The following is a 27,412-nucleotide window of genomic DNA, read 5'->3' on the forward strand; positions in this document are numbered from 1 at the left end:
CCATCTACTCTGAAGGGGGTAACCAAAATTATAACATCTCGGTTAATTGTAATACTTAGGGGGTCATTCCGACCCCGGCGGGCGCCGACCGCCAAAAGACCGTACCGCGGCGGTCATTCTGATCTTCCCGCAGGGCGGGCGGGCGACCGCCAAAAGGCCGTCCGCCCGCCCAGCGGGAAAGCCCCATCAACGATGAAGCCGGCTCCGTTGCTGGTGTGCGACGGGTGCAGTGGCACCCGTCGCGATTTTCAGTGTCACAGTACACTGAAAATCTTAATGGGGCCCTGTTAGGGGGCCCCTGCAGTGCCCATACCAGTGGCATGGGCACTGCAGGGGCCCCACGACACCCGTTCCCGCCAGCCTCTTCCTGGCGGTGTAAACCGCCAGGAACAGGCTGGCGGGAAGGGGGTCAGAATCCCCATGGCGGCGCTGCTTGCAGCGCCGCCATGGAGGATTCCTTTGGCCAGGGGAAAACCGGCGGGAAACCGCCGGTTTCCCTTTTCTGACCGCGGCTTTACCGCCGCGGTCAGAATTGCCCCAGAAGCACCGCCAGCCTGTTGGCGGTGCTTCCTCCTTCCCCGGCCCTGGCGGTCCATGACCGCCAGGGTCGGAATGAGGCCCTTAGTCTCTTGGGTGTCATTCAGTACGACTCAAAGATACAGATAATTAGAGCCCTGTAAACAGATGGCAGATGCTACATCCTCCAAAGCTTTTTTTTTTTTGAGTCGCAAGTTTGGATAACTGACCTCCTGACACTAAAGACAGTGTGCCATCCTGAATCAGAAAGGCAGTTGAACTGCAACCAATACACAACCCGCTAACTAATGTCTGCGTTTCAGGCAACATGCAGTGCCATGAGACAGGGATCATTAGAGAAGCCCCAAATCATGTTTATGTACTTTGAATAATGACTTATGTAGAAAAATGAATAACATAGAGAAATAAAGTGCACGTTTGAAAATGTGACCTCGAAGAATGGCCACCAGTATTCACGAAATGTACTAAAATATGATTAATCCACATGAAATATTAAACATGTATTAGATTAATGTAGTAATATGTCATATTAAGAGATATGAATTATGTTACTACTTAATGAATTGTAGGCCTTAACTTAGCGAGTGTCTTGGCCTAGTTTTGCCAGGCCTCATGCAGAAGCTGTATTTCTTAGCATTTAATGAAAATGATGACAAAGTGAACTAACTATGAAATGCTCATTGCTTTAATAAAATGCTTAGCAGAGGCTTTCGATGGGAACCGGCGGACAGGAGATGAGACTCTCGCAAAGTAACAAAATGTATGTAAAGTGTGCAAAGGGTTCTTTCCTAGGACGTGAACAATGAAGACACTGACTGGAGATGAAGATGTAACAAAATTGATACCTGACGAGCCGGATGATGAGACCATCGTAAAGCAAACCAATCAACGACATGTGAACGGTGAAATATTAGAATTCATAGATTTGGGTCAGTTAATTCATTGGACAGAGTAATAACGTACGATTAATCGACCAATTGGAAATTGAGGAATGGTTTGGGGAACTTTGATATAACAACGTGACAGAGGGAAAAGACTTCTGATGATGATGATGATGATGTTAGGAGAGAGACTTACTGCGATATTGAGAAGAAAAGATTCGAGATTCTGTCATTGGGCTCATACTCTCTGACTGAGAGCCTGATGTTTTGCTGATCGATTGATGACCTGAGGACGAAGACTGATTCTGCTTGCTGACCCATATCGTCATTCAGACAATGACTGAATTGCATTTTTATGCCTTTTCTTTCTAGGTACCATCTGCGCTGACTTAGTACTTTCTTAGTTAGATGGTTTCCAAAGTTGTGTTCTAAAATTGTTTTGCATGAAGCCCCACATGCTGATGATAATCTGTGTAGTTGAGGTTACTCACATGACTACTGACAAATTACAGATTGACAAACTATTCTGCTGAACTTGATGGATGTCTTGGAGTCACTGAATTGGGTTTTACTAATGTTCTGTGTTGATGCCTTAAAATGTCTTTTGATTCAAGCTTTGATTAGATCACGTCTTCTGCGACTTGTTGGTTAACAAGCGTTATTAAAATTGCTTCGATTAAAGTTGATGATTAAAATTCATGACTTAGTATTGTTAAAGAAAGGGTAATAACCTTACTAAACTTTTACTAAAGGTGTGGTTATTCATGGCTGAAGAGTCATGGGGTGTGAACTTTACTGACTCCATTGATTGTTGAATTGACTAATGGTTATTGATTATATGTGTTGATTATTGATTCTGTGCCGAAACTATGCTAAGAACACCCTATACGAATCAAAAGGTTAATCGACCTATAAGCGTCCCCTTGTAAGTTTACTTATTAAGTACCGAAGTGCTAGCAGTTATGGTAGCAGACTGATGGTTCGTTTCTATAGAGGCTTGCCATAGGTGTTCAATACGGAGTGACAGATGTTGACAGTTGTGCTAGGAGATTGATGGACAGGTGTTCCTAGTTATGGTAAAAGTTTAAAGATTGATCAGTTTGAGAATTCATTATTATTGAGATTTGGATTTTGTTTTTCAAAATAGCATTTGTAGAGAGAATGATGTTCCCTTAAGCCCAGAAATTACTTTCCCAGATCCTGGATCCTGCTAGTAGTGTTGGATATGTTCCCAGTGTCAAATCAAAAAGAGAAAAGGGACTGGGAGTATAATGGTCCAGTGTACAGTTTCCCAAGGCTCACTGAAATCTAGAAATGGTACACTGTTCCAAAAGGTAGAGGAGTAATGCAGGGTCAGACCGAGTCAGTAATATCAGGAGAGCCCTCAAACACCCAAGAGGTTGCCAAGCTTCATCACTGGGCAATCTCCTCATCAGACCGGTGCTGCAATGTCTGGCGGCCCACCCCTTATTCTAGGGATGGTACAGTACCGAAGATAGTATGCCAAAGTCGGATGGGGTCTGAAGCGAATACTGACTATGGAAAATCTATATAGGAGAGACTGAAAGAATTCAAATTGTCTCTGAGCCTTTTAACATCCCTTTAATTATTCAGAAAAAGGTTCAGGCCAAGATTAAAAAATAAAGAAAGGGAGTGACTAAGGGGGATAATGTCCCACAACACTCTACACGGAGGAAAAAGGTAGTGTGCCTAATCCTAGAATGATATGGTCAACATGTTTCGCGTCTTGATGGTCAACAAGTGATCCCATGACGCTTCATCAGGACCGTAACCACCACTACTCCTATTCTAAAAAAACAAACAAAAGCAAGTGCTAGACAGTCACTTACTGAATGATGACTAATTGTCAGCGTCGGTTGGTCAATCAGTCGCCCATCCCATAGTAGAGAATGGGCATCCTAGGAACGCGCAAGCCTCAACCAAAGGTGAATTATTTGTTCAATCCTTGGTTCTTCCAGCAACCTGCCCTCAGCTGCGCGCCTGAAGACCTTTTATGTTCCCAGTGTTCCAGTGATGGAGTGAGAGATAGGTTGTGCTTGCATAGCTTATGCAAATTGCAGGTGAATTGTGACATATGTGAGGGAATTTAGGGAGTCTGCATTCTCCAGATTAAGTTTTAGTAGGAGTGTGCGTACTCAGCAGTATGAGAGTAGGGAAGTAGTCGAACTTCATATGTGTGTGGCACTTTGTGCTCAAAAATTGTCTGCGTGGTTGTTGATGTATGGACCCTGCATGGTCTAAGACTCCGGAGTATATTGAAAAAGTGTATGATACACTTGGTTATATATTGTAATTTGTCTGGTTTAGTAGGTTGATCGGGTGTGGTCAACTAGTCGGTGTGTACATTAAGTGAGTGAGAGAAATTTTTTGACTGAGATGTGGCAAGTCCTGTGTGCACCAGGACAGACCCATTGATCAGTTGAGAGTAAAATTTGCAGGTCAAATTTTGCTTGCAAATCTGGGAGACTGAGAAAGAGGAATAGCTGCATCAGCGAAAGAGCCACCAGTGAAAATCCGTAAGGTTTCTGAAGTGATTGCGTTACCTTCCTGTAGTAAACCAGCAGATTTGTTTTTGGTTATTGGTTTTTGGTTAGTGCTCACAATAATTTTCATTAGTTTTGTGTGTTTGGAGTTTAGGAGGATGAACCTCAAGACTTCGTCAGCCGCAGTGTGTGTGAGTGTGACGTCATTGGAGCCGCGCTGGGATAGGTCGATTAGTGAGAAAGGATTGGCAGTCGTCCGTTAGAGGCAATTTGTTGAGAACATGGGAGAAAGGAATCTTGGGAGTAAAAGTCATTTCCTGATCTGAATTTGAAAAAAAAAAGTAGAAAAGATAACGTTTTTACATTAAAGCAAGCGTAGGAGAGCCTACACCACCAGAGAATACTCCGGGTCACATTGTAATGGAGGAGCGAGGTGTCGCGCCATGTCTTTGGTTGAAGCAGTGGCGCAAGTTGAAAGAGAAAAATGGGAGCTTAGTGTTTCCTGAGAATGGGACGTTTAATTTGAGAATTGTGGAGCAATTGCGGATGGCGCTATGTGAATCGAGGCCCCTTCGGAGACCAGCACAGTTTGAGGCATTAGCAGTTTGGGAGCTGGTAGCTAGGCAGCAACAGCAAATGAAATTCAAGCGGAGAGTGAGAAAGATAGAAAAGTCATTAGCACTGGCAAGGTGGGATTGGGAGCAGAAGAAATGGAGAGCAGTGACATTGTAGGATGTTAAGTTGTTTCCGGCAATTACGCAGGAAGATGAGACGGAAGGAAAGAAATCAACTAGAAAGTCTAATAAGGGTTTGTCTGAGAGTAAGGAAGCAAGAAAGCCTTCTATAGTATAGGAGGACTCTGATACTGAGGATCTTGTTACACATATACTGAGACAGACCACCACTGTATGCGGTGCATGACGATGGTCCGAGTACTAGTGCTGATCCAACAGTCCCGGCACAGGCAATGGGGACAGTGAGTCCGATACAGGTTAATACTAGCCAGACACAGGGTGTAGTGCAAGGATCTAATGTGTTGACTACTCCAGTAGTTCAGGCACTTAGTGGTATCTATGGAGCAAGTGGTTCCAAGACCACTGTTGGATCAGACTGAGCCAACTCGGATTTTGTTCCCCCAGATGCAGCCGCAGGGGATGCAGAGGTTTACGCCAATGACAGGGACGCAGTTGGACCTGACACTGATTATGAATCAGAGCATGGGAGTTACTCTCCCACAATGTTCGGGGGCTAGAGCAGCCCCAGATGCAATATCGCTGCTGATTACTGTTGGCCCAGCGGTACCATTATTTGTGCAGGAGAAACCAGGCGTGAGTGAACAAGGAGAGATGTCAGAGTCTAGTGAGGAGGGGAACAAATGAGCAAATGCAGGTAGTCTCTTCTATGGGTCAAACCTTTGATGGGTCAAGATCATTGTTAGATCTTAGTCCACTTGTTGCACTTCCAGATGCTGTGAATGGACTTTGTGCAGGTCAGAGCTTGAATTTACTGACATTGCAGACATCAAGTGCAGTGGTACAGCAGGTGCCACCAGTGAACGCGAGTAACCTTTCATTACAGGGACTGACAGCTCAGCAGTTGACCGAATGGTTGGACAAGCTGAATACTTCACAGAATGCTTCCAAGAGTGAAGAGCAGATCAATTGTGTCAGATTAAGCGTGGAAGCAAGTGAACTGGTAGAAGGAACAATGGGGTGAATAGATTACAGTCCTATACAGAAGCAGAGTTGAGGTACTTATGCCTAAGAATTACAAGAGAGGTGAACAAGGTACATCAGAGATTACCAGACTTGGCAGAGAAACATGACATAGAATTTGAGAAAACTAAGCATCTGAAGAGAAGCTACACATTGTATTTTGAGGCAAAAGATGTTGAGGATATGAGGTCAACCGGAATGAAGGTACACCTTAAGGAGTTACTGCGGAGTGCTCAGGTTTGGGGAGCCTTAGAGAAGTGGGAAGGCAGAGGGGCAAAAAAGAAGGATAAAAGGAAACAAGATTCTATAGAGGTGTCTGAGAATGTACAACAGGGTAAGGATCCAGTAAAGACTTTACCGATGGGAGAGATTCCAGGGGGACACTTTGTTCATGTCCCTTGGCATAGGAGTGATATTCTGTCATTCAAAAACGATTATCCAAAGCTGAGGGGAAAATCGGTCGAGTAGTATCAGCAGACAGACAGATTCGTGAAGCTCTCAAAATGTTTGTGGGAAGACTTGAATACATTACTGGAAATAGTGGTTCCTGCAGACTTGTGGGTCGAGTGTAAGAGAGCCGTAGATTGGCCGACAAGTGAGCCAGAGAGGGGTAAGAATACGGGTGCAACATCTCCTGAGGTAATGAAACATTATTATAAGGTGATTGAGTTCCTGAAGACGAGGATTTCACCCAAGAACATTGATTGGCAGAGAACTGACAGGACAGTGCAGAAGGTGAAGGAGTTGATACATGCATACTATGAGAGATTGTTGAAGGCATTCAAGAAGTACAGTGGCAAGGAAACAATTGAGCCAAAAGACATGCTGCATTTTGTGTTTAGGTTTGTGGAGTGACTGAGACCTGAGATAGGTCAGATGATTAAGAGTCACTTGATTTGCTGGCAGGTGAAGCTGATTGATGAGGTGTTGCAGTATGCAAAATACTGTAGTGATGAGATTGAGTTGGAGCAGAAAAAGTTGAAATAGAAGGCGATAATGATGCAGACTAAGGCAGCTCAAGCAGGAGTACAGGGAACCTTTGTGCAACAGATGCCGCAGCAGCAGGGAAATGTAATGTTCCAGTCCCAAATGAGAGGTAGAGGTCGCGGAGGCAATATGAATCGTGGTCCGGACTTGAATACTGTAGTGGTTTAGAGCGATGTTCAGGGAATGAAGAAGTTATTGCCGTGACACATCTGCGGGGCCGTGGGACACTGGAAGCGGGAGTGTCTGATGATGGTGCAGGAGGGTGTTGTTCAGCAAAATAATGACGTCAATGCATTTCAGTCTATGAGAGGACCAAGATTAAGGGGTCCTAATCCAAATTTCCAGAATAATGTAAATCAAATGCAGAATTTCCAGCCTGTGCAACAGGTGCAAATGCCCTGTGCACAAGTGTCACAGTTGCAGCCAATGCAGCAGCAAGTTCCCATGGTACCTAGATAGCAAATGCAGATACCTCAAGCCCCTATGGAGCAGTAACAGATGATGCTTTCTCAACAGGTCACAGGTCAAAGACAAGACAGAAGTAGTAATGCAGTACACCAATTCCCATTACACAGTCAGAATGAATTAATTTGTGACTGGGTGAATGATAGTGCAGATGAGGAGCCATGTGTGCTTGGAATTTCCTTAGAAGTGGACCAGAGAGGACCCTATGTGAGAGGGAAGGTGATGGGTCATAAAGTTTCATTTTTGGTAGACACAGGAGCTACACGCTCTATAGTGAGAAGTGCAGTGGCTCCAAATTTGCCTCTTTCCAGAAGGATAGTTCAAGTTGTAGGGGTAGCGAACCAGTACCTGACAAACCTGATTACAGATCTAGTGCAAGTGGAGATTGGCAATTTTCAGGGAGTGCATAAGTTTGTAGTCTGTGATTCGAGTCCGGTATCCCTACTGGGAATGGACTTGCTGTGCAAGACAAAGCTTTTGATTACTTTTTCAACCGATGGAATCGAGATCCAGACAAATAGTGATGATGAGGAAGAACCAGCCCTAGAAACCAAGTGTGAAACTACAATACCCTTTGACTGCATTTGTATCGATGTTCACAGTGAGAGAGCTTCATTCTGATTTGTAGGGAACAGTGCAGAACGTGTGGGATTTGACCAGGTAAGAAGTGGGTTTAATCAAAAGAGTGGAGCCAATTAAGGTCACACTAAAGCCGAATGCAGTGTTTCCTCAGCTTCCCCGGTACAATATGCCGCAAGATGTCTTGATGAAAGTGGCTAAGATAATTGGAGATTTTGTGAAGCAGGGAGTTTTGAAGGCGGTATTGAGCAGCCGTGTAATTCACTGATAATGGGTTTGAAGAAGCCATGTGGGAAAATCAGAGTTGTTCAGGATTTGAGAAAAATAAATGACATTGTGGTCAAGTGTTGTCCGATAGTACCAAACCCAGCTGTCATAATGTTCCAAATTCCATGCAATGCAGAGTGGTTCACAGTGGTTGATTTGTCACAAGCATTCTTTTTTGTGCTTCTTCATGAGGATAGTCAATTTCTCTTCAGTTTCGGATTCCTAGATCGAGTGTACTGCTGGTGTAGACTTCCTCAAGGGTCACCATCCTTGTTTAATCAGAGCTTGAAAAAGAATTTGGAGTCATTAGAATTACCTTTCCAATCGACTCTGGTGCAGTACATTGATGATTTATTGATCGCATCAAGGACAAGGGACGAGTGTAAGTACGACTCGATTGCCCTATTGAATAATTTGGGAAAGTTTGGTCATTAAGTGTTACCATTGAAGTTGCAGTATTGTTAGAAGGTAGTGAAGTATTTGGGTCACCAGATTGAGAAAGGGTTGAAGAAAATATCCAGAGAAAGGATCACAATGATACTGCAGATGAATCCCCGATTGCACAGAGAGATGTCACGATGTTCCTCGGAATGGTGGGTTATTGTTGCCAGTGGATCACGAATTTTGCGGAAATTGCAAAACTATTGCAGAACTTGACCCATAAAGATGTCACAGACCCCATAGCATTAGATGAAGATCAGATGAAAGCGTTTACTGAACTGAGAGAGAGTTTGAGCAGAGCTTCAGCGTTGGGTATGCCTGATTACACAAAGCCATTCACATTGTTTTGTCATGAGCATGATGCATGTTCATGGTCTGTCTTGGCGCTGGTCCATGCAGGAGCTCATCGGCCAGTAGCATATTTTTCAGCTACCTTGGACCCAGTTGCAGCAGCCTTACCAGGTTGTTTGCGTGCATTTGCCGCAGTTGGTCAGAGTCTTTCACAGTGTGAAGGAGTAGTGATGGGATGCCCTGACTGTAATGGTCCCTCACTTGATTGAGATTTTACTGACAAGGACGAAAACCCAATACTTGACTGGTGCTAGACTGACTAAATATGGGACGAGCATTTTGGGTACTCCAAATGTGACACTGAAAAGATGTACAGCGCTGAACCCGGCAACTTTACTTCCAAGTGATACTACTGAAATTGAGAAAGAGGAGGATGTTGAACATGATTGTCTCGAAGTGACTGAGTTGTGCACGAAACCGAGACCTGACATTAGAGATACCCGATTGGAAGAAAATGACCAAATTGTTTTTGTTGATGGTTCTGGTCTTAGAGACAATACAGGGACACTGAGAGCAGGATATGCGGTGTGCACAATTGCAGGAACCTTAGAAGCTTCCTGGCTTTGAGGAGTGTATTCTGCTCAGGTAGCAGAATTGGTCGCCCTTACTAGAGCGTGCCATGTTTCTGCTCGATTGAGAGTCACCATCTATACAGGTAGCCAATACGGATTCAGAATAGTTCATCATTTTGGTCACAAAGAGGTTTCCTGACCTCTACTGAATCACCAGTGAGAAATGATGAGAGAATAAAGGAGTTGTTAAATGCAATTCAACTGCCTGAAGAAATTTCAGTGGTGAAATCCAGTGCACATCTAAAGTCACAGGACTACGTGTCACTAGGGAATGGATACGCGGATCAAGTCGCAAGAGTTTGCGCATTGAACTGTATATCGTTCAAAGACAAGTGGGAATTGATGCCTGAAGAAGACACTACATGTACGAGCTTTGCATTAAAAGTGATCAACACTTTAGAAGAGTTAAAAACTTTGCAGAGTAATGTTGACAAAGAGAAAAGGTCACAGACCAAAATAAAATGTGTTCAAAGACAGGATGAGTTGTGGGAATCTGAGAAGGGTCAGATGGTCTTGCCGAATAGTCTGTTGTCTCAGATGGTGGGGTACTATCATTGTCAGGCACACATAGGGATGCCATGGTTCGTCTGTTCAAAATTGACTGGTTTAACACCAAGTTTAGACAAGCAGCTGAAGCAGTATGCCATCGATGTGTCATTTGTCAACAATTAAATGCAGGAAAAGGGACCGTGGTGAATTTGAGCCACATTGGAAGAGCAGGAGGTCCATTCAGCAGCATGCAATTGGATTTGATTGAGATGCCTGCATGTGGAGATTTGAAATATGTGTTGGTGATTGTGTGCATTTTAAGTCATTGGATTGAAGCGTACCCTACAAGGAGAAATGATAGCCTCACAGTGGCAAAATTGTTGCTTAGGGAACTGATACCAGGTTTTGGATTTCTGATATCTTTAGAATCAGATAGGGGAACGCACTTCAATAACGAAGTGATTAAACTGTTGTGTGCAGCACTGAATATTGATCAGAAGTTACACTGTGTTTACCGCCCTGAAAAATCAGGACTGGTGGAGCAGATGAATGGTACCTTGAAATCAAGAATTGCAAAAATGTGTGCAGCAACAAATTTGAAATGGCCAGATGCGTTGTCTTTGGTATTGATGTCAATGAGAAACACACCTGATAGGAAGACAGGATTGTCACTCCACAAGATTCTCATGGGCAGAGCAATGAGGTTGCCAGCAGTTCCAGCCAATGCACTTGTCAGCATAACAGATGATATGGTGTTGGATTACTGCAAGGGTCTGGCTGATGTGGTTCGCTCTTTCTCTCGGCAGGTGGAGGCCACCACAATGCTGCCAATCCACGATCCAGGGCACAACCTGAGGCCCGGTGACTGGGTTGTTGTCCGCAAGCAGGTACGCAAGACGTGTTTGGACCCTCGTCTTAACGAGTACGATAGCTGTGAAGTGTGCAGGGTTTCTGAACTGGATTCACGCAAGTCACACGAAGAAAGTGGCCTGTCCCCTAGATCATGAAGAAGCGTTGTTGAGAGTACCAACAACTGTGAGACAAATTACAGCACTGGAACTGGAAAAGAAGCAAGGAAGAGCTGAACCTGAACTCATTGAGGACGGTTCCATCACCCCTGTGAGAGACGAAGGTGAAGATCTCCAGGAAGGTGCTGGTGAACCTATCGCAACTGAACCAGCAGGAGAGCCTAGTACTGAGAGAGCTCTCCCAGAAGCAGACGATTCTGAGAGACAAGCAGAGCAAGTGCCAGACCAAGAAGGGGAAGGAGTTGAGCTAGATCAAAGCCAAGGCGATCTGACTCCTCCTGAGCCTGTTGCAGGTCCATCAAGAGAAAACACCACAGAGAAAGAAAAGGGTACAAGTCCAATCCTGAAGAGAATACTAACAAAAGGTACACGAAAAGGAGATAAGTGGCCGAATTCGCAAGTGGAGAAAAGGAAAGAGGTGGTTGTCGATCAAACAATAGAGGAAGAAGTAGATACAATGAGAAAGGAAGAATTAAGTGAAGGAGAGTTGAGTCGTGATCGGAAGTTGAAGAGAAAGAGAATAGCAAATCGAAGATGCGCAGGTCCTGAATGGACATATGCAACTAAAAATGAGTGGCAGCACGAGTTTGTCTTTTTGTTTTGATAGGGAAGTTCTGAGTCAGTATTTTGAAGTGACCTGAAAAAGACTGATGAACTGAACTGTTGAAACAATCTGAGAAAAAAAAATTGGGAAGAAAGAGACTGATGAAATAACCGGAAAAGACATTGATAACCTGATGTGACTTTTGAAACTGATTTTGACAAAGCTGCTAACCAAATTTGACAAGGAGAAGGGTTCCTAGAAGTGAAACTGAACTGCTGTAAGAGTTGACTATTTCTTATTTTTGCTGCACGTTTCCTATGTTACTCCTGCTTTCTGATTCTTTACAGATCATGGCTGATGTAGATAAGTAAATTAGGGATGTTAGGCGCTGTAAATATATGAGCATTGGTTTGGCAATTATGTGTGGGATATTGTTTATAGTAGTAATTGTGGGTATTTTTGTTCTTGAAGTGAAAGGAGCCAACCATACTTCTGCTTTAGAGACTACTACATTAACGGCTTTAGAAAGATTTAAATTAGACGAGAAGTATTTGCATGACTTTACTAATGTTCAAGGAAACTTTCTTCTAATGTTTTCTATCGCTTGTTGAGTGAGTATGTTGAGACGATGGATGCAAAGGATTGTCTTGTGTGTATGCAAGTTCCTTCATCAGTCGAGGAATGAGTCACTTACCATAGTCTTCCCCTAACATCTGGGATAAGTTGTAGTCTGTTACTAACAAGATTCTGTAATCAGGAGTACATACAGTATTTCAACTCCAACCACGACCTTGTGTTTTCGTTTGTTCCTATTATTAGGTATTTGAGTACAGTAGCTAAGGATAATAACAGAGAATTAGAGGATTCTTTAATCCTACACTAACGTTTGGGACAACTTATGCTCATAAGAATAACCTCACATGCTTGCTTACACCTTTAGAGAAGAGCTTCTTAGATCACACTGATGACAGGAGAAAGGCGCTTAAGGAAAGATTAGAAAAAGGATTAGAGAAGAGTACTTATCAAAATGATTATGCTTACACTGCAATTAAAATGCAAAGAAAATTAACTTTAGATGCACTACACGTAGGGAAGCTTTGTATATATAGGCCTACATTGCGCACTGACACTTTATTTGTGGGTGTGAGTGAATGTAGGCATGTGTTTTTGTTTCAGAGTAAATGGAGATTTATGTTGATTGGACAGGACTCTGCGATTCCAGGGATCTATTACATTTGTGGACTGAATGCTTATTACCGTCTTCCAAGAGGATGGAAAGGGACATGTTTTTTGGGGATAGTCTTCCCAAAGATTTAAAAGAGGATTTGAAAAAGTTACCGAACTTGACAGAATTACATCATAAGAGACAGAGGAGGGAAACCTCTTCTGCGATAGTGAGAGATATATTTGGTGCGGTGATTCCTTCAGTGGGAGTCATCCTGAATTCAATCAAGGTTCAAAAGTTGTCTACTATTGTGGATAAAATGCTGACAAAGTTGTCAGGAGCTATACTCCTGAAAGATACTGAATTGGCTGCAGATAGAGCTATGGCTCTTCAAAATAGTCTTGCTTTAGACATTCTTTTAGTGAAAAATGGTGGAGTCTATAAAATGATTAACTCTAGGCATTGCTGCTCATATACTCCTAACAATAGTAAAGAAATAAGAGACTTACTTACTAATCTGACTAACACAGGTAGTGATTTGAAGAATTGATTTGAGTTGAAAGAACCAGGTGTTTGGGAAAAGGTCGGTAAGGGGTTTGCTTCAGTGGGAAATTGGCTTAGTAGTAATTGGAATGGAGTGCTATTGTAAATTATACAGGGAATATTAATTGGGATATGTTCAATCAATCACTGCATTTGTAAAGCGCGCTACATACCCGCGAGGGTCTCAAGGCGCTGGGGAGGGGGGGGTGCTACTGGTCGAAGAGCCAGGTCTTGAGGAGTCTTCTGAAGGCCAGCAGGTCCTGGGTCTGTCGTAGGGTCTGTCGTAGGATGTTGGGGAGAGTGTTCCAGGTCTTGGTGGCGAGGTAGGAGAAGGATCTGCCGCCGGCGGTGGTATTTTGGATGCGGGGGACTGTGGCAAGGGCGAGGTTGGCTGAGCGGAGTCTTCGGGTGGGGGTGTGGAAGCTGAGTCGGTTGTTGAGGTAGGTGGGTCCGGTGTTGTGCAGTGCTTTGTGTGCGTGGATCAGGAGCTTGAAGGTGATCCTTTTGTTGACGGGGAGCCAGTGTAGACCTCTCAGGTGGAGTGTGATGTGGCTGCGGCGGGGGACATCGAGGATGAGTCGGGCCGAGGTGTTCTGGATGCGTTGGAGTCGTCTCAGGAGCTTGTTTGTAGTTCCTGAGTAGAGGGCGTTCCCGTAGTCTAGTCTGTTGGTGATGAGGGCCTGGGTAACTATTTTTCTCATGTCGAGGGGGATCCATTTGAAGATCCTGCGGAGCATACAGAGGGTGTTGAAGCAGGACGCGGAGACGGCGTTGACTTGCCTGGTCATGAAGAGACTGGAGTCGAGGATGACCCCCAAGTCCGTGGGTTCCGGGGCTGTGCCTAGTGACGTGGGCCACCAAGAGTGGTCCCAGGCTGATGGGGTGGGTCCGAGAATGAGGACCTCCGTCTTGTCTGAGTTCAGCTTCAGTCTGCTGTCCTTCATCCAGTCGGCTACGGCCTTCATTCCTCGGTGGAGGTTAGCTTTGGCGGTTTGGGGATCTTCGGTGAGGGATATGGTCAGCTGGGTGTCGTCGGCGTAGGAGATGATGTTGAGGTTGTGTTGTCGTGCGACGTGGGCGAGGGGGGCCATGTGGATATTGAACAGTGTCGGGCTGAGGCTGAGGGAGGATCCCTTTGGGACGCCGCAGATGATCTCGGTGGTTTTGGAGCGGAAGGGTGGGAGGCGGACGCTCTGGGTTCTGCCGGAGGGGAAGGATGTGGTCCAGGCCAGGGCCTTCTCTTGGATACCGGCGTCATGGAGGCGTGCTGATAGGGTGCGGTGGCAGACCGTGTCTAAGGCTGCTGATAGGTCCAGGAGGATGAGGGCGGCTGTTTCTCCTTTGTCCATCAGGGTCCAGATGTCGTCAGTGGCGGCGATGAGGGCGGTCTCGGTGCTGTGGTTACTGCGAAAACCGGATTGGGAAGGGTCCAGGATGTTGTTAACTTCGACGTAGCGGGTCAGCTGTTTGTTGACAATCTTCTTGGTCACTTTTGCTGGGAAAGGGAACAAGGAGATGGGCCGGAAGTTCTTGAGGTCCTTGGGGTCCGCATTGGGCTTCTTCAGAAGGGCTTTGATCTCGGCGTGCTTCCAGCTTTCTGGGAAGGTTGCTGTCTCGAAGGAACACTTGATTGTTTTCCGGAGGTGGGGCGCGATGGTTGCACTGGCTTTGTTGAAGACGTGGTGAGGGCAGGGGCCCGATGGGGATCCGGAGTGGATGGAGTTCATGGTTTTGATGGTGTCTTCGTCGCTGACGCTGGACCAGACGGTCAGGCGACTGGTGCGAGTGGTAGTCGCAGGGGTGGTGGACTTGGTGGTGGGTGCGGGGGGGTCGGAGTTGAAGCTGTCATGGATGTCGGTGATCTTGCAGTGGAAGAAGGTGGCCAGGGAGTCTCACAGGTCTTGAGATGGCGGGATGTCGTTGGTGTTGGAGCTGGGGTTGGAGAGTTCTTTCACGATGCTGAAGAGCTGGTGTTGTGTGCGTTGTTGTCTAGGCGGTCCTTGAAGGCGGTATTCTTGGCGGTCCTGATGAGTTGGTGGTGTCTGCGGGTGGCGCTCTTGAGGGCTGTGTGGTTGTCTGGTGTTTGGTCGTGGAGCCATTTCTTCTCCAGCTTCCGACAGGTGTGCTTGGAGATCCGGAAGTCTGCGGTGAACCAGGCGGCTTTCTTGTTGGTGTGGTTGGTTGTAGAGGTCTTGAGAGGGGCGAGGGTGTTGGCGCAGTCGTTGATCCACTGTGTGAGGTTGGTCGCGGCGGTGTCTGGGTCGGTGGGTGGTCTCAGGGCGAGGGCAGTAGTCAGTTGGTCCTCGGTGACCTTGCCCCAGCAGCGGCGTGGTAGCTGTTGGGTGCGGTGGTGTGTGGTGGGTTTTCTGAAGGTGAAGTGGACGCATCTGTGGTCGGTCCAGTATGGTTCGGTGGTGTGGTTGAAGGAGACGTGGGGGCTTGCGGAGAAGATGGGGTCGAGCGTGTGTCCAGCGGCGTGAGTAGGTGTCGTTACGAGCTGTTTGAGTCCGAGGTTGTCGATCAGGGTGGTGGAGTTGGCGTCGTTGTTGTTCTCGAGGTGGAAGTTCAGGTCTCCGAGGAGGATGTAGTCCGTGGAAACCAGGGCGTGGGTGCTGATGAGGTCGCTGAACTGTGGGCGGGGTCCGGGAGGTCTGTAGATGAGAGTTCCTATGAGGGTGGTGTTGGGGTCGGTGTGGATCTGGAAGTGCATGTGCTCGGCGGTGGTGAGGGTGTCATCGGTGTTCGTTAAGATTTTGATGGAGTCTTTGTGGATGATGGCGATTCCTCCTCCCACTCCGTTGGTGCGGTCTCTGCAGGAGATCTTGTAGCCCTGTGGGATGGCTATGGCGATGTCTGGTGCTGTGGTGGCGTTCAGCCAGGTCTCCGTCAGGAAGGCGACGTCGGGGGCGGTGGAGTCTAGGAGGTCCCAGAGTTCGATGGCGTGCTTGCGAGCGGAGCGGGTGTTGAGGAGGATGCAGCGGAGGTGGTTGGGTTCTCTGGCTGGTGGTGTGGTGGGTTGGATGCTGGTGAATCTGCAGTTCCGGCAGGTGAAAGGCCCCTGGTTGCGTTTCGGGGTGACCCGGTAGCAGGGGTGGTCTTGTCTGGTGTTGAGTGCGTGGAGGGTGCTTGCGTCGTAGTGCAGTCTGGCGTTGCAGGGGGGGCGGGTTCGAGGGGTTCTGGTGCTGGGTGCAGTCCAGGCACGGACGGGCGCAGACGGGCTTGCATTAGGCGCGCCAGCGGCGTGCCCGCTGCGCACGCCCGCTTCGCGGCCTCCATATGAGGGCAGAGGGAGGGAGGAGCAGCTGGGAGGTGGGAGTGGGGCGGGCAGCAGGGGCTCTGCGGCGAGGGAAAAACCAGGGGAAAAAACAGCGGGAAAAGACGGCGGGAGAGGGACAACAGAGCACAGGGGTACAGAAAGCAAAACACAGGGGCACAGAATGAAAAAACAAAGTGGCACAGAAGCCAAGCGCAGGGGTACAGAATAAAAAAGGGAGCGAGTAGTCAGGCGGCAAAGCGGCAACGGAGGTTCAACCCACAGGGGGCTGCGTGGCAGATGGGGGGAGCGACCTGCCTGGTGACAGGGTAGGAATATGGGGTTATGTAAGTTATGCAAAAGAATTAAGTTAAAAAGGTCTAAAAATAATCAGAGGAGGGAAGAAAGAAATAGGGAAATAATCTACAGGTAAAATATAGGGAGAAGACAAAATGTTGGAGAGAGAATTGTAAAATTGTTGGTGGTAAATTTGGTTTGATGACATATTTAGTCATCAGAGGAGGGATTGCTAACGCAGATGTTTAAATTGAAATTTATTAACGAACGTTATGTACTTTAAATAATGACTTATGTAGAAAAATGAATAACGTAGAAAAATAAAGTGCACGTTTGAAAATGTGACCTCGAAGAATGGCCACTATCATTCACGAAATGTACTAAAATATGATTAATCCACATGAAATATAAAAAATGTATTAGATTAATGTAGTAATAAGTCATATTAAGAGAAATGTTATTGCTTAATTAAATGTAGGCCTTAACTTAGCGAGTGTCTTGTCCTAGTTTTGCCAGGCCTCATGCAGAAGCTGTATTTCTTAGCGTTTAATGAAAATGCTGACAAAGTGAACTAACTATGAAATGCTCATTGCTTTAATAAAATGCTTAGCAGAGGCTTTCGATGGGAACTGGCGGACAGGAGATGAGACTCTCGCAAAGTAACAAAATGTGTGTAAAGTGTACAAAGGGTTCTTTCTCAGGACGCTAACAATGAAGACACTGACTGGAGATGAAGATGCAACAAAATTGATACCTGACGTGCCGGATGATGAGAACATCGTAAAGCAGACCAATCAACGACATGTGAACTGTGAAATATTAGAAATAGATTTGGGTCAGTTAATTCATTGGACAGAGTAATAACATAGATTAACCGACCAATTGGAAATTGAGGGATGGTTTGGGGAACTTTAATATAACAACGTGACAGAGGGAAAAGACTTCAGATGATGATGTTAGGAGAAAGACTTACTGCGATATTGAGAAGAAGAGATTTGAGATTCTGTCATTGGGCTCATACTCTCTGACTGAAAGCCTGATGTTTTACTGATCGATTGATGACCTGAGGACGAAGACTGATTCTGCTTGCTGACCCATATCGTGGATAGGTATTTATGACAATGACTGAATTGCATTTTTATGCCTTTTCTTTCTAGGTACCAACTGCGCTGACATAGTACTTTCTTAGTTAGATGGTTTCCAAATTTGTGTTCTAAAATTGTTTTGCATGAAGCCCCACAAGCTGATGCTAATCTGTGTAGTTGAGGTTACTCACATGACGACTGACGAATTACAGAGATAAATGATTGATAAACTATTCTGCTGAACTTGATGGATGTCTTAGACTTGCTGAATTGGGTTTTACTAATGTTCTGTGTTGATGCCTTAGAATGTCTTTTGATTCAAGCTTTGATTAGATCACGTCTTCTGCAACTTGCTAATTAACAAGCTTTATTAAAATTGCTTCAATTAAAGTTGATGATTAAAATACATGACTTAGTTTTGTTAATGGAAGGGTAATTCATGGCTGAAGAGTCATGGAGTGTGAACTTTACTGACTCCTTTGATTGTTGAATTGACTAATGGTTAATGAATATATGTGTTGATTATTGATTCTGTGCCGAAACTATGGTAAGAACACCCTATACAAATCAAAGGGTTCATCGACCTACACTGTCCCCTTGTAAGTTTACTTATTAGGGACCGCGCGCTAGCAATTCCATTTCTCAGACCAATACATTCAATGTTCAGCTCACAAAGGCAGCTGCGAGTGCTTGTTATAAGGCAGAATCTTCACAGCTACTGGCCAAGCAGTTAGTGAAGTCTGAACTCTTTGGAACTTCCGCTAATCTAGGTGTGCAGTCGAGTCCCTGTGTCCTTCAACCCCTGGCAGGAAGTCCTATCTGACTTTTAGCTCTCTTTATCTCGCTTTTATAGATTATTACATGATTTGTTGAATATTTATAAGAGAAATAATCAACAAAATGTGGTATAATGCCTTTTCAGCTGTTTTTTTGTCTTTCAGGCTGTGTTCTCTTGGAAAGGCAACACACATAACACATAATTAACAACCTTCTAGAAACTCTAGCCTTTCGCAATAATGAGAAAACATGTATATGATCAAAAGCTATGATGAAATACTACAGATATTAATGTAAGCTTGAGTATCATAGTTACAAGAACAGAACATTATAAAAAAGGATGTGATTTGATTTGATCAAACGTATTCACTTTTTATGAATCAATTAGAATGTGCATGTCATTCTCAGAAGGGGAATTCAAAGAAGGGAATTCAGATCCTGAAGATGGAAGACAAAACATATTTTCTACATTACCAATATTAGGGAAGACCTGCTTTATTTTTACCTGTCAATTTGACATCACATTGAACACCCGTCCCCTCCAAGGAGGGACAGGGTCACTAGGAGTATACTTTCGACCCTTTAGGCTTCTGCAAAACATTGACATGAGGGCACATCTCAGCTGGTGAACTTCATTGCCCGCCACATTTGGTGGGAGACATCAAGAGAGTTGTCACTCCAAATAATATGCTACCATTGCAAGGTGACTGGTATGTGAAAAGGCATTGCTCTACAAAACAATGAAATAAATACATTAACTATACTCTGCAGTTAATGATCAATCACACTTTGCTTCTTCAGTTAATTATGAATCTGACCAACTGAACTTCCTAATCTTTCCCAAGATAGTATTATGCTGTAAGCATTATTCCCCATCATATTGAGCTTTTGATATAAAAATACCTTACCATGGCTTTAACAAATACCAGGTGGCTCCTGTGAATGGGTCAGTGACACCCCCTTGTACAACATCATTGACTCTTGAGTATGTTTGCCTTTAGTATTCCTTTCATTCAATGAAAGTATCCTTTTCTGCTCCTGTAAAATGTTTCAATATGTTCCGCTGCCAAGGTAACTGTGCTTCTTTAGCATTTGGGGACTTGTTTAGAGAAGATTACACCACAAAAACTGTGGACTCTCGGTCTGCACTTCTGATCTTTGAACTACCCTAATTGAGTTCCTTGATGTGAGAAACTGGGTTTTTGATTGAGGAGGGGAGAAAACCCTTCTGAAGCAACAACCACAATCACTGTCAGAGTCAACCACAAAGTCAGTAGATAAACCTGTGCTTAACCCTCTGGTAGTTTGGTACAAAAGCAGTCAGGTTTATCTTAGGGGCAGTGTGTAAAGTATTTCTGCTGCATATAATCAGTAATAAAGTGAAAACACAAAACAAGAAAATGTCCACGTCAACTTACAAAAATAGAGTAGAATTTATTAAATAATTTGAGATCAAAAATCCAATCAGTAAATCCAGAGATAAGGAAATTTCAAAGGTTCAGCGTCCAAAAGCACAAAGCACCATTCACGGTAATCTGGTTGTGCTAGACTGGAGGGAAGTCACAATTTGAGGTTGACCGTGATGCATCCCAGGCCAGATACAGGCTCCAGCTAAGTTCCACTGAAAAAGTTACCTTCTCAATGTCCAGCATGAAGAGTCCAGTTTGTAGTGGTGAAGGCAGTGAGGAGCAGGGAAAATGTTGTGGATGATCAGCACTGTTGTGTGACGAGCAGGCCTGATGTCCTGGATGGTCATCACTGTAGCGTGAAGATCTGGTCAGTCACCTCAGCCTGTTGATGCTGTAGCACAAACTGCAGATCTCGCATCGCTAGTTATTGCTGGCAGTCACTGTAGTGCACAGAGTAGGGTCCACCAGAGCTTCGCATTGGCAGTTGTCACGGGTGGCAAGATCTTAGCACAAACTGAGACATTCGCAGTAAGCAAGAGCCCAAAACTTCAGTTTCTCTCCTTTTCTTCACAGGGGAGCTCAACTGATGCCAGGTATTCTCTGGGACATGGGGAAGCACATCATACAGATAAGGAACTCACTCCAGCCAAGGCCAGCAGGACTCAGGCAGGTCCAGTGCAGAAAGTCAGCTAGGCAGTTGCAAGGAGGCCTCTGGAGCTTGTGTCCCTGTAGCTCAGAACAGAAGGTCAGCAACCTGACCCTTGAGGTAACTCGGCTTGGGATGAAGGGAGAAGGTCCAGTGTTCCTTGTCAGGCAGTCCTTTTCTGTAATGTTCTTAGGACCAGGAGTGTACTGAAGAGTGAATCTGAGGGTCCTATTTTGCACCTGGTGCCAGCTTTGAAGAGAAAGAAACTTCCAGAGATTCCCCCTTCTTATACCCAGTTTCTCCTTTGAAGTAGGCCTACTTCAAAGTAAAGTCTCTCTTGAATGTGAAATCCTGCCTGGCCCAGGCCAGGCCGCAGACACTCACCAGGGGGTTGGAGACTGCATTGTGTGAGGGCAGGCACAGCCCTTTCAGGTGTGAGTGACCACTCCTTTACTCCCTTCCAGCACAGATGGCTCATCAGGATATGCAGGCTACACCCCAGCTCCCTTAGGGTCACTGTCTAGTGTGAGGTGCAACCAGCCCAACTGTCAAACTGACCCAGACAGGGAATCCACAAACGGGCAGAGTCACAGAAATGGTATAAGCAAGAAAATGCCCACTTTAAAAAAGTGGCATTTTCAAACACACAATCTTAAAATCAAACTCCACATGTCCACCGCTCCCTAAGGGAATCTACACTTTAATCAAATTTAAAGGTAGCCCCCATGTTAAACTATGAGAGGGGCAGGCCTTGCAACAGTGAAAAACGAATTTAGCAGTATTTCACTGTCAGGACATATAAAACACATTACTATATGTCCTACCTTAACCATACACTGCACTCTGGCCTTGGGGCTACCTAGGGCCGACCTTAGGGGTGTCTTACATGTAAGAAAAGAGAAAGTTTAGGCGGTCGAATTTACAGTTAAAAACTGCACACACAGACACAGACACAGCAGTGGCAGGTCTGAGACATGATTACAGAGCTTGGCGGGTGGCACAACCAGTGCTGCAGGCCCACTAGTAGCATTTGATTTACAGGCCCTGGCACCTCTAGTGCACTTTACTAGGGACTTACTAGTAAATCAAATATGCCAATCATGGATAAACCAATTACATACAATTTACACAGAGAACATATGCACTTTAGCACTGGTTAGCAGTGGTAGAGTGCTCAGAGTTCAAAAGCCAACAGCAACAGATCAGAAAAATAGGAGGCAGGATGCAAAAGATTGGGGATTACCCTGCATAAGCAAAAAAATTCCAACAGCAGGCATCAGAAGTAGGTCGTGGTTGCTATTCCTGTTACTTTCTGGTGCCCAAGAAGGACGGATGCCTCCGCCCTGTTAGAGAAATTTCAGATGTTCACATTAGCTCAGGTTCTGTCTGCCCTGGATTTTGTGATTGGATGAATGTGCTTGAGTTGTAGGACACCTATTTCCATATGCCTGTCCAGCTCACCCACAGGCGCTAACTTTAGTTCATGGTGGGCCAAGCTAAGAGCATTATCTGTTCACTGTGTTCCCTTTTAGCCTTACCTGTGCCCCTTGGGTGTTCACTAAGGTGATGGTGGTGGTGGCAGCACACTTTCATGTGGGGCAGACCATCACCTTGCCTACCTTCTTTGCACCCGCACCGCCCTTTATCCCTTCGAAGAAGAATAGAGCCTCCACGACTGGACCTAAAAAGAGCATTGTCATTTAACATTGATCGTACCAGAGAGTTCTGGGTGGACAATCAAATTTTCATTGGCTCTGTTGGGGCAAAAAAGGGAAGACCACACAGAAACAGACCATATCACAAAAGGTAGTTCTCTACATTAAGATCTGCTATGCATTGGCCAAGAAGCAACCCCTTGAGAGCTTGCATGCTCATTCCAACAGAGCCAAGGCTGCGACTATTGCGTTACCTTGTGAAGTTCCTGTCCTGGACATATACCAGGCTACCTTATGGATGTCTCTGCACATGTTTACCAAACACTATTGCGTGGAAAGTCTGGTCCATCGTGAAGAGCACTTTGCTCATTTAGGGCCAGATGTAGGAAGCACTTTGCGAGTCGCAAACGGCAAAATTTGCCTTTTGCGACTCGCAAATGCGTGTTTCCTCTGCAGAAATGCATTTTGCGAGTCGTTACCGACTCGCAAAATGCATTTCCGAATCGCAAATAGGAAGGGGTGTTCCCTTCCTATTTGCGACTCGCAGTGGGATGCAATTCCATTTGTGACCGCTTATGCGGTCGCAAATGGAGTCGCAGTTACCATCCACTTGAAGTGGATGGTAACCCATTCGCAAACGGGAAGGGGTCCCCATGGGACCCCTTCCCCTTTGTGAATGGACCCCAAAATATGTTTTCAGGGCAGGGAGTGGTCCAAGGGACCACTCCCTGCCCTGAAAAAACCGAAACAAAAGGTTTCGGATTTTTTTAAATGCAGCTCGTTTTCCCTTAGGGAAAACGGGCTACATTTAAAAAAAAAAAAAAACTGCTTTATTGAAAAGCAGGTCGCTAACATGGAGGCCTGCTGACTACAGCAGGCCTCCATGTTAGCGAGTGTCTATACTCGCTATGGGGCCGCAATTTGCGACCCACCTCATTAATATTAATGAGGTGGGTCATTGCGACCCCATAGCGAGTTGCAGTCGGTGTCTGAGACACCGTACTGCATAGCAATTTGCGAGTTGCAAATTGCGAGTCGGAAGGACTCGCAATTTGCGAGTTGCAAATTGCGAGTCGGAAGGACTCGCAATTTGCAACTCGCAAATTGCCACCTACCTACATCTGGCCCTTAGTCTTACAGTACATCCTGGTCTAAATCTGTTCACAGACCCACCTCCAGAAAGGTATTGCTTTGGTATCTATTCTAAGGTAAGGTAGTCTAAGGAATCCACAAGTATAAGTCTCTATTAGATGAACAAGTAATTATCTTCAGGAGCACCCTATCTGGTACAGACTCTATCTAGCTGCAGATTCCTTACCAAATTTCTCATCCTCCCTGCTCTGAATATGGATTTCTCCTTACAGGGTAGCTCTTATGTGGTCCTCGATGTTTGCACACTGGTGCATCTGCAAATTCATGGTTTTGCACTTCTGGTGTGGAAAGATCGCAAAAAGCGTGCTGGGGTGGTAGCTAAATAGGCACTGTGCACGTCACTTCTGTCGTGGATAAGGCTAATGTGGAGGCAAACTATGCCACCTACCGGCATGCACAGGTACTGCTTAAAAAGTTTCCAGATCCAGTCTGATGCCTGGGGATAATTCTAAGTTAAGGGATCTGCAGTTAGATAGAGTCTTCCAGGTAAGGCATTACCAAAGGTAAGAAACCTGCTCATTAGGCATGTCATAGTCTATCTGTGGTTGAGAATTCTTAGTTCGACAGTTGGAGGTCAGTGCTCAGGAAATAGTTGGTGGTGTGTGCCCTCCTGCTGGCTTCAATAAAACTATCAATAATCTACCATGATTGGATCTTATTCTATGGTGAGACTTCTTGTAGAAGTCGGTCGATGGCTCTGTTGAGTGCCAGAAGGCAGGCTACTGCCAATGTCCCCTCAGGGCTGTTGGTTGCTCTGCAAATGTTCATTCAACCCAGTTTATATACAGAAGACTGGGCAGGTCTGCCCCTGAGAACTCCGAGATGCTGGTATGCCACACTGCTCAGACGAGTGCCACTCTGATGAAAGCATTTCCTCCAGAATGTACATCATCTCAACCATTTATCATCGAGTGGTGACTTGTTTAATGAAATTTACAGAGGAACAGGATCTTGGACTATTATTTGTGCCTGCAAAGAATGTGATCTTGAGCTTTTAGTTTTAACATCTATCATTGTAAGGACCACTGCTGTGACAGCAGACAAAAAAAGAAATCAAGCTGTGTATTTGTATTGCCTTTCTCACACACTGAATGTGGTCATTCAAGATTCATTGCCAAACATTGCTATGCATAGAGTTGTCCTCAACCCATTAAGAACTTTGATGACCTATGTGAAAGAATCAATACAGCTGTTTCAGTTTTTGAAATGTTACTAGTTTCAGTAGAGTGAGTGCCTTCCTGATATTCATCAGTATAGACAATGTGTAGTAGTGGAGAGCAGAATCCTGTGCAATGATGGACTGTGGCTCGCCAGTTCAACTCCTCAAAGCTAAAGACTAGAGAGCTGATCTTGCAGCAGATCATCATTTCTTACTCAATTCTCTTTCTCATAGTTCGCTTTGCTACACCTTTGAAGGCCTTTTGTGTAGTTAACACTACTAGCAGATCATCTGGGTCTTCGATTCTGCATACAATATAACAGTAAATGTTAATATTAACAAATTGAAGCAGCAGTTTGAGAATTTCACAACAATGCGGGAGCACAAAGTGGTGTAGGACTGCCGTTTAGGGGTTGCGCGAACTTAGCTTACTTACAATTCTCAAACATTTAGCCAACTTCACAACTGCGAAGCTTGGAAAGTTTTTTTAAAATGTTTTTCTTTTGTTAGAGTGACCGCTTCAGTGGCTCTTCGTAGTAGCGAGTGAACATTCTCGGTCTCAATTAGTGGCCATCCTCTTTCCCCCAATAATGTTCCCTGCGTAGCTTCGGAGTGCTCTATACCCGCTAAAGCCCCTTCCTTGGAGCCAGAGTCACACCTGCAGTCTCATTTTCAAGAACCCCTCAAACACCCAAAAAGCTCCTCGAAGCCCGCCAAACCCGAGCACCAAACACAACATTCGCTGCCCTAAAATGGACGGGAGATTCTGAATCAAGAAAAAGTCATCATGGCCTGATTAAACTGTTCCCCTAATAAAGTCTGGAAACTTCACTTACCTAGCAAAGGACAAAGTTTCCCACCTTTAAGCGGTAGGTTAATATTTAGCCAACCACTACTGTTGTAAACTAAGCAGCAGAACTCTCCCGAAGTGCTGTACAGAAAGTGAGGAAAATTATATTTCCAAAATGAAAACAATTTATTTTTGGCACCGTACTTGATGCCAATTTATACTACAGTAGGTGTTCTTACTGCCATGTAGGTTTCTCCTAGGGGTTGGTAAAGCCAGGAGAAACAACAGTTCTACATAGCAATTCCAAATGAAAATCCAGATCGAAAGGCAAAATGATCACTGATGTCTACACTATCAACTCACAAATGGTTGATTGTGGCAATGCCGTTAACTACTGAAACAAATAGGTGTGATAGTAGTTCATTGCATATGCTGTCAATATATTTAAAACTAGACCAAAAGTTATATATTCTATTCTGAGGTCATAATTTACCATGCCAATTAGTTCACTTCTGACTGTGCCATATACCTTTTACCTGACTGATAAATGTAAGCCTATAGGTTTTTTTTAGATATGCTGCTGTAGATAATGGCACAACTGCATGAAAGAGTTGCATGTGGTTTCACTAAAAGTCAAACACATTTTTTTCAGCCTCTCAATTTTGTCTGATTCAAAACAAAGAATATTAGAGAATAAATCGCATCTGAATTTACCTGCACAAAAATGACTGAAAATGGGAAGATCTGAAAAGTGATTCCAACAAACTTAGACTACAAGTAGCAGTTGGTACAAAGGCGGTGCAGACGCCAATGTGTCGAGGCCTGGGTGGAGGTCTTTAATGTAAATTGCATATACCTGCTACAAGTTGTAGTCAGATTGTTGGGCTGGGGAGTGTGAATCTCGCCGCTAAACAAATGTTACGTTTAAAAGTGTTGGAAGTGTGTTTTGTTGGGGTGGAGGTTCAAACAGTAATAATGTGCACCTAGAAAATAACGAGTTGCATTTTTAATTGAGTGATATACAGCATGAAATATAATACATTTTTGGGTAAATTGAAGACGCTTTTTTGGTGCATCAGTTTTCAGCTAAATTATCTATTTCTTTTGCTGCTTGTAGGAAATGTGTTGTTTTAGTTAGAATCCTTTTTGGTACTCAGTTTAGGAGGATTGTTTTTCCATGGATTAATTTTAGTGAAATACTATAGAAACATTTTTCATTACCCTCGGTCAAGAATCGCTTGCATTTGTTTCCTTTCTGACTATGTCATCTCTACCCACTTCTCCTGATTTTCTCTCTCGTGTAGGTACCGAACATAGCTAAGGACCACCAGGATCTCACCTGTCATATAAACTTTTGCATTCAATATATTGTATGGCAATTTATTGGCAGATGAGCTGTCAACATTACCTAAAACAAATACACCAATACCCTTGAAGAGGACTGAAGTTGAGTGATACCTCTTCTGCAGAGTGGATCCTAACTAGAGGTTCAATTCTTGAATTATCATACCCTGGTTCATGCAGACAGCAAGAAGCGGGCCCATGGCTCTTCAGCCATAGCTTCTGTCAACCATCTTAAGATAGAGCGCATTTTCAAGGATTCTATGTTACCTCACCTCCAGACCAGGCTAATGGTTTGCTTCTGCTGCTGGTATGTTCACATATATTTCGAGTCTTCAGCAAGACTGCTACGACTCCCAGGTACAACTAGTGCAGGTGCACAAAGCTTTGTGATGAAGTCAAGCTACAAGCAGAATGCACAGACTGCAGACACCACAGTCCGAGTCATAGTGGGACTTTGATAAAAACAGACTGAATCGAACTCTTGTAATAGCTGCCACCCACATGCTGCCCGCCACAAACTAAGGGCCTGATTTAGAGTTTGGCGGATGGGGTTACTGAGTCACAAACATGACGGACATCCCGTCTGTCATATTATGAGGTCCAAAAGACAAAAGGGCATAGTAATATGGGAGACAGGATATCCGTCAAATTTGTGACTCAGTAACCCCCCCGCCAAACTGTAAATCAGGCCCGAAGTCCTCTATGTGCTTGTATAATAGATGTTCTTTCCCCACTAAATGGTACCCATTGTATTGACCTCGAAACATTAAAAATAAT

The sequence above is a fragment of the Pleurodeles waltl genome, chromosome 10 (genome assembly GCF_031143425.1).
Source record: "Pleurodeles waltl isolate 20211129_DDA chromosome 10, aPleWal1.hap1.20221129, whole genome shotgun sequence".
Classification (NCBI taxonomy): domain Eukaryota; kingdom Metazoa; phylum Chordata; class Amphibia; order Caudata; family Salamandridae; genus Pleurodeles; species Pleurodeles waltl.